The sequence below is a fragment of the Uranotaenia lowii genome, chromosome 2 (assembly GCF_029784155.1).
Source record: "Uranotaenia lowii strain MFRU-FL chromosome 2, ASM2978415v1, whole genome shotgun sequence".
Classification (NCBI taxonomy): domain Eukaryota; kingdom Metazoa; phylum Arthropoda; class Insecta; order Diptera; family Culicidae; genus Uranotaenia; species Uranotaenia lowii.
In genome coordinates, this window is record NC_073692.1 from 248,859,189 (window position 1) to 248,871,203 (window position 12,015).

At 34.4% G+C, this 12,015-nt stretch overlaps 1 protein-coding gene across 1 annotated transcript in view; it reads left to right on the forward strand.

Moving 5' to 3' along the window:
• Positions 1-7,319: 7,319 nt before the first annotated feature.
• The window catches only part of LOC129746562 (polypeptide N-acetylgalactosaminyltransferase 2-like), a 31,394-nt gene continuing 26,698 nt past the window's right edge, over positions 7,320-12,015 (forward strand). Inside the window, exon 1 of the mRNA XM_055740256.1 lies at positions 7,320-7,526. The gene's annotated coding sequence lies outside the window, so the exon portion shown is untranslated. The remainder of the gene's footprint in view (positions 7,527-12,015) is intronic.

A 12,015-nucleotide genomic window follows, 5' to 3' on the forward strand; every position in this document is an offset into this window, starting at 1 on the left:
AGGACTAATGCAAGAATGCCGCTGAAAGACCGAGCCGGTCAGTTATTGACCGGTCGAACAGATCAGCTCAAACGATGAACTGAGCACTTCGAACAACTCTTCACGGATAAAAAACTCTACAGGTTGATATCAAAAATCGTATAGTTGGCTCATCTATATCACATATTTTTGGTTGAACCCAAAATATTGCTTAATCCACATCGATAACTACAAACAAACTAAGGTTTATGTGAAGTTGATTTGGTTGTAGAGGATTTCTCAACCGCATATCGCTAAAATAATATTAAAGGTAGTAGATTTGGCTATATTTTCCTAGTCTACATTAAAATGTCTGATAGTTATTTTTTAAATATCACTTATGCTTGACTAGACCTTGAATTTCGTATTAACAAGCAAGTAAATTGTCTGACTTAGAGGAAAAAAAGCCAGTAGTTATTTCTCGTGGAAGAAATCAACCAACACGAAGCGGAAAGGTAAATATGGTTTATTTTTTTCAGTTGATTTTCTTTTCAATTTTTTTTAATGTTTTCAGGTACATATAGAGATGTGTGGGTGCATTTTGACCCCCGAGGGCCTATCCGGAAGGTGGAATAATAAACAGCGATGAACAAGATCATATCACGTAAGTTACATAGTATTCATGATTTATCACAATCATATTTTCATAAGAGCTTTCATTTTATTTCAGGGCACCGGCTCCCCCAGCAGAAGAAAAAAAAACAATGCAGTGGTTGAAATTAAAATTCATGCCACTGATCGTATAAATAATTAAAATTTTTAAAAGAAATAAAATTGTTTCATTTCAAAAAGAAAAACAATGCATTTTATCTGTTCAAATTAATTTTACTAATATTTTGAATCAACGATTTCCCACGTTCACGGGGAGCAGCATTTACAGTAGAAACAGCCATACGAATGATTAAATTAAAATTCCTGTTGGATTGTTAGCATCGATGCGATCGCTAAATCAGCCATTTATCCTTTCGTGGCAAAGTATCATCTGATGGTTGGCTTGATCGGATTTTCGGGTCAGAACCAAACAACCATATTTATGTTTATGTAGACGCGTAATATCGCTGATAAATCTATTTTTCTCCGTGTTCTAGATTTTTCTCCGTGTTCCGAGTCACGAATAGCGATGGCCAACAGAACCCGCAGCTTGAAGCGCCAACAGTAAGTCGCATAAATGGCGTCAACTCGGAAGCGCCCTCGCTGGCTGAAATAAAAGCGGCAATCCAAAACATGAAATCCAACGAAGCACCTGGGATCGATTGCATCCCTGCTGAAATGCTGAAAGCCGACCCTGCCCTGTCAGCACAAATGTTGCACCGTAGTTTCGCTGACATCTGGGATACTGCAACATTCCCGGCCGACTGGATGCAGGGTATCCTCGTAAAGGTCCCGAAGAAAGAAGACCTGACAGAGTGCGGTAACTAGCGAGGCATAACGTTGATCTGTACAACCCTCAAAGTACTCTGCAAAGTAATCCTGAACAGGATCCAGGAGAAAATCGAAGTACACTCCGACGGCAACAAGCTGGATTCCGATCCGGACGATCATGTGTGGACCACATCACAACGCGTGTTCGTTGATTTCGAAAAAGCATTCGACCGACTTAACCATGAAAACATCTGGGCGGCTCTAAGGCGACGAGGGGTCCCAGAGAAACTAGTCCATCTCATCGAAGCACAATACCAGACATTTTCGTGCAAGGTCTTGCTCGACGGTGTCTTGTCCAAACCAATCCCGGTAACTGCTGGAGTGAGACAAAGATGTATTTTATCACCGCTACTTTTTCTAATCGTAATGGATGTGATTCTGACTGGATCGATCGACTGTGCACCGAACCGAGGATTGCCGTGGAATCCTTCAACAATGGAGACCTTGACTTGGCTGACGATATTGTTTTGCTCGCCCAAACACAACCGGATATGCAGAGCAAACTCGACGACCTCACCGAAAGTTCCAAGGCAGCAGGTCTCAAAGTCAATGTCGGAAAGACCAAGTCGATGGCGATCAACACAGGAAATCCCTCCAGTTTCATGGTAGCTGGGCAACAAGTTGAGAAAGTGGAGTGCTTCCAGTATCTTGGTAGCCAGATAACGCCTGATGGTGGTACCAGAAAAAACATCGAAACCCGGATCAGAAAGGCCCGATTTGCGTTTGCGAGTCTTCGAAACATCTGGCGTTCGCGTTGACGAACGTAAGTAGAGATGGATTGGGCACACGCTGCGAAAAAATGAAATCGAGATTTGCAGAGTGGCGCTAGATTGGAATCCAGAAGGTCATCGAAGAAGAGGCAGACCCAGAAACTCGTGGTGGCGAAGCCTAGCCGCTGAAATCCGAACTGTGAACGAGAATCTTGACTGGGACCAGGTGAAGAAGCTGGCTCCGGATCGTCAACAGTGGAGGTCTTTTACCACGGCCCTATGCACCGAAGGATCGGCGTGGGATCATTAAGTAAGTAAGTGTGATTGTATGAATTTTTAAAATAAATATTCGGCTTATTTGGCCGAATACTTGGTCCAACTATTCGGGGAGCCAAATATTCGGCCTAACGATTTTTGGGCGTTATTCGGTGCCGAATATTCATCGACTGCTGCTTGTTATATTCAACTTTTGAACAGGGACCATCTGAGAAAAGGGATATTTTAGGGAAACACCCTTTCCCACACACACATGAGCCCATTTTCAGGGTTTTACCACTGACCATACTGACTGGACACTCGATTTCGTTTTCTGGATAATTTTTCCAACAGTACGCAATGCCGATTCCAGAGTGCGCATCGATCGATTTGAAGAAATGCTATCCCGGTTGAGAGATGCCACCCAACAAAAAACAGGTAATTTCTAGGATAAAATCGGGCTTAACAGGTACATTTTTTCTACAGGGAATTTTTTATCAAATTTTTCAGGTTCGCCACCTGCCGTCGGTATTGCGAACCTGCAAAATATGAAAAAAAAATTAGACAGAAAATGAAGTAGTTTAATCACTAACTTAAACTATATTCTTATATTAGTTTTCACGAACGCCAAACATTTCTTTTTAAAACTAGTCAAGTTTTCTTCTCTCTTAATGTCAATTGGTAAAATGTTGTACAATTTTATTCCTCGGTAGAACAGCGAATTCTGTGAAGACGCTGACAAAAATGATGCACTGGCAAAACGAGTTATTCTCTCTTGTAGGTATTCTGGTGCAATTTTTTTTTTACTATTTTTACCTTTCAAAAGATCAGCAAATGTAGGAGTTTGGCTGCTCTCTATTGCAATGGGATCATCTTCTGGATTTTTTTCTAAGGGTTTTCTGGAACTGTTAAGTTGCCTCTTGGTAATTTCCTATTTTAAATTAAAATTTGCGAACGAATCTTGCGTCACGAAAATAGATTCATTAACGGACATCACATCTGAAGGATTATTACGCCTCGCCCAACCCGACATAATCTTGAACAAAAACTCAATTCTTCTTAAGATTTTAGGAATCTATCTGGACCGCAAGCTCAGCTTCAAACATGATATCAATATGGTCAGAAAACCGTTGAGAGACGCATAAGAGTAATCAAAACAATCGCTTCAAGAACCCCCTGTTCCCAGCGAACCATGTTCTATCTTCCAACCAAGCATAATATCCAACCCAAGTAACCAAAAGTTCCATAAAACAGGCTCTTAGAAGCTTATTCAGCTTTGTTTAACGAATGAATAGCATTCTACTCAGCCTTAAATTTAAGTTCTTATCGATACTTTCAAAGTCCATAGTTGAAGCTGAGTAGAAGGCTACTCAGCCTCCACACGAGACTTCGAAAAATAAAAATTAATGGAAAAAGAATCATATTTTTCCTTGCTTTGGATTGTTAAACCTATTTATTCTAATTTAATGTTGCGCTTTAACTGTGAATGAGTTTTATACTTACTTGAAAAATTTGCATGCTTGAAGATTTGAACCTGAACCAACGAGGTGAGAACTGAACACGCTACCTCTGTACCATGGCCAATATTTAGATTGCTGTTTTTTTAAACATCAATATAAAAGAAACTTAGAATTATCGCTTTTTCAAAGCAGGCGATATTATAAAAATGTAAACATTCGTATCTATTCACCAGAGGATGTATAAACTTTTTCCAAAACAAACTAGGAGGAATCGAAATTAAACGTGAGTAATTTTATTTTTTAATTTTTTTTGATTAATTTTCTAACTATCTGTTTCCAATTTTAGTTTAAAAATGGAGAGCGCTTTCATGTGATTGCTCATCAAGGTTATTCCCAATCATGACAATCAAGATTTGCGGAATTGTTTCAAATATAGAAAAGGAATAGAGAAAGTTAGAGTCAAGTTCATCCTTTTGAAGAATATATTGCTAACAACTACGAAAAGCTACCGTCGATACTAGCCGGTAATAAATTTGCTCTACACGCAGCGAAAAGGTTTTTTATTTCAAAGGAAAGTGCCGCAAAAACAAAGGATTTTTTCCCTTGATTTTGGGATAAATAAAAATTCCTTTGATTCAAAGGCATTTTCCTTTGTTTCAAAGAATTTTTCTTTTGAAAAATCTTTGAATCAAAATATTAATGCTTTGAAACAAAAAACAGTTCCATTTGATGCAAAGTTGTTGTCGTTTGCTACAATGTAATTTAGATTTAGATTTAAAAGGATTGGTTCATTGAACTATTTTCCTTTTATTCCAATTGGAAGAAATATTTTCTGTTGTCCCGAAGTTCCTATTAGGAATCTTGAATAATAAAAAGAAAGAATTTACATTTTAAATTAATTTTTATTTACAAAATTAACACTAACACTGGTTCACTATAATTGAATCATCTGGTCCTAATTTTGGCCTGAGGCATTCTTCTTGGGCCGCTCAATAGACTTCCGGAAGCAGCTCCGGTTGCTAGCTTTAGTGGTCATCCAACTCGTGATTACCGCTGAAGATCGGGCCGAAGATAATCAGACCGCTGGATTTGGGGCGGAATCTGCCGTTGTCCTGTAACAATGCAAGAGTTTATATAAAATCTTAAACATTCACTTTTTGATCAATGAATTAACACACACTTACCATTCTTCATACTGAATCCTCCGAAAGCTATCTCTGATTCACTAGTTTTGTTTTTCAACACAACCGGACAAACTTTATTTGAAATTCGGTTCTCGCTCAATCCAAAATATCTTCTAAGTTTAAAATTTCAATTTAAAGATATTATTCCTTTCTGTTGAAAACAATTTTCATTGGTTGAAAGAAAATTTACTTTGTTTTAAACGAAATGTGCAATTGAACAAATTTCTTTTGAATCAAACAACTTGTTTAAAATCAAAGTCCAAAATTATTCAGTTCAAATAATTAATTCTTTCTTTCAAAAAATATTCATTTGAATCAGAACAATAATTCATTGATTCAAAGAAAACAGGAGTTTGATTAAAAAAACTGAATGTTTTGAATCAAAGTCAGTTTTATTTTGTATCAAAATCCAAGTTTTCTCTGCGTGTAGGTGCTGGAGGTTTTCCAGCTTCATGAAAATATAAAGGAAATCGGATTGTAACCAAGGAGATGTGTTTTTCCAGTTTGTTAGATATGAATATTGTGAAAATAAAATAAAAGTGAAATATAGGTTAGATTTATGCCATCTACCCATGTTGATTACAACAGTGGATTAATTTGAGAGTCTAATTCGTTGTTCGTATATTCGTAGCTCTGATATTTTGTTATTCACTCTTGGGCAAAATCCTAACGCTAACGTTTGCATTGAAGTTCTATAGAAGTTCCTCATGGAACCAAAAAGTTCGTATCAAGTTCTGCATGGAACCAAAAAGTTCGTAAGAAGTTCTGTATGGAACCAAAAAATTCGTTCAAAGTTCGTAACGAAGCACGATAAGCCAAATTGAATACTGGATTTTTTAAGGTACTTGCAACGCACAAAAATATTCTATGCTACTTGTATAGACTTTTTATGTTCGTTCAGAATCCCAAAACAAGCACTTATTTTCATTTCTCTCGAGTACCTTTTACCCAGCCAAATGTGAACTTTTGATGCACAAAATTAAGTATCTATGCGACTTTTGGTTACTTGGGAATCCATAGCAACTCTTCCCAGAACCAAAATAAGACCTTGGAATCAACCCTCCCCCAAAGTGGGTAGACATTTCCCTTATGAAGCTTATTAAAGTAGGTGATCCCCCAGTAAAGATACAACTACATTCCCGATCATAAATTTTTCGAAAATATGAAGGTTTAGAACACGTTTACACCGACCCGTTCGCCGAACGGGTACGAAATTTATAGTTCGAGCACAAAATTTAGTCCCTCCCTACCACCCCCTTGTTCAATCTTTAGTGCAGAAGCCTACGCTCTTATGAAAGCCTCCGCTTCACACACCAGACCAGGAGTACAAACTGTTATTTTCAGCGACTCAGCTAGCTGCCTCCAACAAATTCAGTCTTGCACTATCGGAGATTCCCGGCTACTCGAAACGGAAATCTCTGCACTACAAAATAACATACAGTTTTGCTGGATCCCTGGGCACTCCGGGATGTCGCATGGACTGATTATGTTGCATGGTCAGATTATGTCTCATGATCAGATTGTGTCCAATGTTGGAATTCTGTTATATAGTCGAATTATGTCGCAAAGTCAGATATTGCCATTTTGACTTTACATTATACATTGACATTTGATCTTGACGATAATAGACCATAAGTTGACCTATTGCAATCGACCTCAAATCCTATACAAGCTATGCATTGACAAGGGAAAATTATCGTAATTTTAAGTTTAACAGTCGTAGCTAAATAAACCTCCTGAAATTTTTCTTCAATTCAAAATAACTGCTAAATTAAATTCTTTTTCAATATTCAATTATTGAATGAAATCGTTATTTTCAAAAAAAAAAAAAATAGGCTCTATTTGGCATGGATTTGTGGGCTGATTCATGTCCATCTCAGGTCTTTTAAATCGGATGTTCCATCTAACTGGAAGTATTCAGGAAAAGTTTATGAATTCCGGAAAGTTTTAACCGATCATCTGATATGAAAACATCTCCTTCCATTCTATTTGACAATATAATTCAAGTTATACATAATTTACATATATTAAAATATCCAAGAAGAAATAAATCCATATAAAATAATCGAAAACTCATCATTACTTTTTCTCATCTAACCATCTTTAACCATCTATTTTATTTCTACATTACACATTTTGCGGAATTATTTGTCTACGTGCTTACATTCTAACGCATGCTGCCGAAATTTTTGCTATAATACGGTTGACATACAATTTTGGTTCATTTATCGATTTTTTGGGGCGCAGGCGTCTTGCCTTCTCATACAGAATTCACCCCATCAGAATAAAAGTGAAGGAAAGGAAGTAGTGCATCACTGTTTTGTTATCTTTTTGCAAAAGCTCGGCGAAATGTAGTTGATTTTCCCATTCGAAGCTGAAACTCATTTCTGAACAGTTAAAACGAGTGATTGGGCTACAAATTAATCATGATCTTGGCAGCAGAATCCAGAAAATTGAAACCATTGATATGGTTAGAGGTAGATTTTGTTCAACTTATACTTTGATTCATCTTTGTTAGTGCCATTAACAGCTTCACATAAATTTACTCTATTACTCTATTTAAATTATTATTATCGAAAAGTTGTATTCATCAAGTCGATTTTGGAAGATAATTTAAATTCTTTGTGGATCAGAAAACAAAAATAGAACGGGTAATTCCAAATAATTATTTTTTAACCTTACGGCTTCCAATATTTATTACAGATGTCAAAAAAATCATATGAAAAAATATTCTCTGGAGCGCTTCTTTGTACCAGCATCGAGTATAAAGTCAGAAACGAAAAAAAAAGAAATCCAGATTCAAGATCTTCACAACTTTCCTTAATACTTATTTGTGATTCTGAATTATGCTTCTATGAAAAGATTGATCACTGTAATTTAAAGTAACGAATTATGCTTCAAAACTCAAACTTCGGTTCTGATTATAGATCTGATTTCAATTCAGAATTTGGTTTCTGTTTTAAATTTTGTTCTGAATGAAATTACTGAAATAATGATATATAGGTACCTAAATCAGAATTTAATTTTTTTTTAACTAGAAATATGAATTGTTTATAAAAATTTTTAATCTGGATTATTCTATTTTTTTTTTTTTTTTGAATGTATCAATTTAAAGTCTTATTCTGACTTTTGAATCTCAATCTGAATGAAACCTAACATCCTAACAACCTAACATAATTCCGAACTTGGATCCCAATGCTGTATTCTTAATTCTGAGTTGTGTATTCTCTACCTTAATTAAGAATTAAGGATCTCTATGATGAGACGTGAATCTGTATCCAAAATACAATCAGACCTTTACACTCTGGTTCTGCATTCTGAAAGTGATGTATGCATTTGTAATCCAGGTCTTAAAATTGAATTCTGATTCCCAATTATGAACTTTGAATTTAAAAATGTTTCAATTATCCTAACACTTATGTTTTTTTTTTTGTCTACCGTAAACTGGCGTTGCGTTGATCACCGGGGTAGCAGGATAAAGACGAAAAGTTTTCAGAAAAACATCAATAACTTTTCCAAAGTTAATGTAACTTTGAATTGTTTTTCACATTTTAGAGCAAGCTTATGAATCAGTGTTGAAATTGTCAATAAAAAAAAAAATTACTCACATAATTAAACAAGCATCCGCTAATTGCATCGAAACCTGGAAGCCTGGACAAAAAAACTCCCTTTTCCGACTTAGGGTGTCAATTTGACACCAAAGTAACATCTATCTAGGTCGTTTGAATCATAATTAATTTCATATAAAACTTATATCGATAGAAACCTTGTAATGTCAGTAAAATATGTTTAAAACATTATATATAAGTCATGGCCGTAGGAACATCCAATGAGCATCCAAAATAGCCAGCGAGATTTCTTCTCTACACTTAAAAAATTTCGAATTCAGAACCAAAATATAATAATAGAGTAAGGTTAATCAAGAGTAACAATCCAGTCTTAAAACTAATGCCAAAAACTCAAACACCCATCCCAAGTCCAAAATTCTGCTACACTTTTTTAAAATTTTCTCACTTGGTCATCGAAATTTAGGGCTGAATATTAAATTTCAAATTAAATTAAACCCATTTTGGAGGTTCTGATTCCATAATTCCCATAACCGAAATTGTATTCCTATTTTCGTATTTCGGATTCTGTATCCTGTTCAGGATTCTTGATTTTCAGTTCAAATAATCATAAGAAATTACTAAATTAGAAATGAAAAGCTGCTTTCATATCAAATTTGAATAATGTTTTTCGAGATCAAATGTATTTTCAATATTTTGATAAAAGTTTTCTGAATATAAAAAAAAGATAAATTTTGTTTTATATTGAAATTCGAAGTTCTTGAACTTAATTGTTACACAAAATTCAAAAATTTAAAGCTTCAAAATGGCAATCCAAAATTGAAAAGTGAACTTCAGATCTTTGTAAATTTATATTTTAATCTGATTTACAATACAGACCACAACTGAGTAATTTAAATAGTGAATTTAAATTAAGCCTGAACTACAGAATTTAAATCATAGATTCATGAATGAGGCCTCTATAACTTGGCTCATAAGATTCTGATCTGGAATAAGATTCGAAAATCGTATTTTTTCAAGGTACTTCAGAAATTCGGATACAAATTCAAAGCGCATTTTTTTATTGTGCTACACTTCGAAATATAACTCGAATAGACTGAATTTAAGTGTTAAACTTTATTCAACAAAATTGAACTCAACATTTTCTGTTACTTAAAAAAGTCCAGGGGTTTCTGAGATATAGAATGCCGAATTTCGGTGTTTCTCGTCGTAGATTTCTTGACGGTTCTTAATGTGTTAAAATTGCTTGTCAATTCAATTTCCAGATTTCAATTTTTTGCAACAAAATAAGTTTGGAAACACAGTTTAGCTGAAAACCACAAATAAAAGGTAGAATTTGATTTTTTTTTATTTTATTCGCAAAAATAAACATATTTTATTAAAAAAAAATTATCCACAGGATTTTTATTATTGAATTGATTCTTTATAAAAAATATTTACTGGTAAAAAAAAACTTCACCTAAAAATCTTGCACAAATTTCTATATTTTTCTAGTGCATTTTCCACACATCAATGGCACCAAAATTTGGCATTTTATACTTCAGAACGCAATAGACAAAATTCTGAATAATAATATAGATATTTGAGTAACGGGAAGTGTTGTGTTCCATTTTGTAGAATGAGGTTTCATTATTAGATTTATCTCATTTTAATTATGCTTTATAATAGAGCATTGTAGCGGCTAGCGAAAACACAAAATATCTCGTATTTGGTTCGCAATGTAATATTATTGCAGTTTTTTTGAAGCCAAATTTTCAACTAAAATCATTCAAGTTTGCATCAAGAAAATTTGATCTGAAAATCTGATGATTTTTATCTTTTACTTTTTAAAAAAAATTGATTTATTTTCATTAAAGGTTAAACTCTTTGAATTTGAAGAATAGTTTGAACTTGTTTGATTTGAGTTTAGAATAATTTTTTTTTAAGAAATAGAAGACTTTCTTAAAAAAAAAGCTTATTTTATGCCCAAATCAACTAAGCTTGATCTTCCAGATTTTTAAACAAATTCAAAGATTTAAACCATCTATGAAACGGATTTTGCTCACCTCTTAGTTTTAGGAGCAATTTACTAAAGTTAGGATTTAATACGAAAACTTTCAATGTCAAAGTACTTAAAAATGAATAATCATATAGTAACAAACATAATTTGTTTTAATTTTTTTTACATTCTAGTGAGGTGCAACAATTTACGCTGTGAGATTTCACAAAAATATGAAAATTATAAACGTAAAATCATTCCTGAATTTCTAGAACCACAAGCAGCTCGTCCAGCAGAACGTGTTTGTTTGCTCTCGGAGTAGGTATGGTGCACAGCAATTTTTTTTGTTTTTTTTTTTGCTGGTTTTTATCCCGCTGACTTTCCAGCAAAATTTCCAGCAATTTAAATTGCTGGAAAAAACAGCAAACGTTAAAGCAATTCAAATAGCTGGAAAATCAGCAATACAGATTGCTGGAAACCAGCTATTTCTTTCAGAACATTCGGCTGTATTTGGTATCAAATTTATATTTCAATTGGAAATTAAATTTTGGATACTGGCTGTGGTATGACACGAAATAAATAACAATTATTTTCTTCCATTTTTCATTTATGAATTTATTCACAGAACCACATGTATTTTAATGTACAAACACCGGGGTTTTCCAGTGAGAGATGTACTAGCTGTGCTAGATTTGGACTACATGTTCGAAATCTACCTTTTTCTAAAAGCTATCGATCTTCGTCTATAATTCTTATTTATTTTCATATTTCCCATTCCTATCTTCTTTCTCATTAAAATAAAAGTGTTAAGCTAAGCAAAATATTGTAAAAAACAAAAAACGAGTTTGGCTCCTTAAAACCTGAAGGTATGAGCCGTTTCAAATAAAGATTTACAAAAAAAAACACCTGGGTGTTAATCATCCGCCACCTGAACTGAAATAGAGTTTTGATTAGTATTTTTCATGAAATATCTACCCATCTTTTAAACACTCACCCTTGGCTTGATGTCTGGTTGCTAGAATATAGAAGATAATGTATTAATCTTATCAAAGTTCGTGAAATGAAGTCTCACCTTGCTTCAGCGTTTTCCAGCAAACTAGATCTATTGCTGGAAAGTCCAGCAATTTGAAAACCGATTGCTGATTTTTCAGCAAAAATGACAAGAACACAACCGAATACTGAAAAATCCAGCAATTCGAAAACCGATTGCTGGTTTCAAGCAAAAATTTGGATTGCTGAACATTTCCAGCAATTTTTTTTTGCTGGAAATCAAGGCAAAAATTTAGTGTGTGGGTGGTGATATCACCAACTCGGCGGACAGAGAGCCAAGCCGAGAGACGAAATAATGATGCGTGTCGTGCGTTTCTTGGTTGGAAATTTTCTATTGATAGTAGTTCCGTAATGAAAATCGAGGGAATTGAA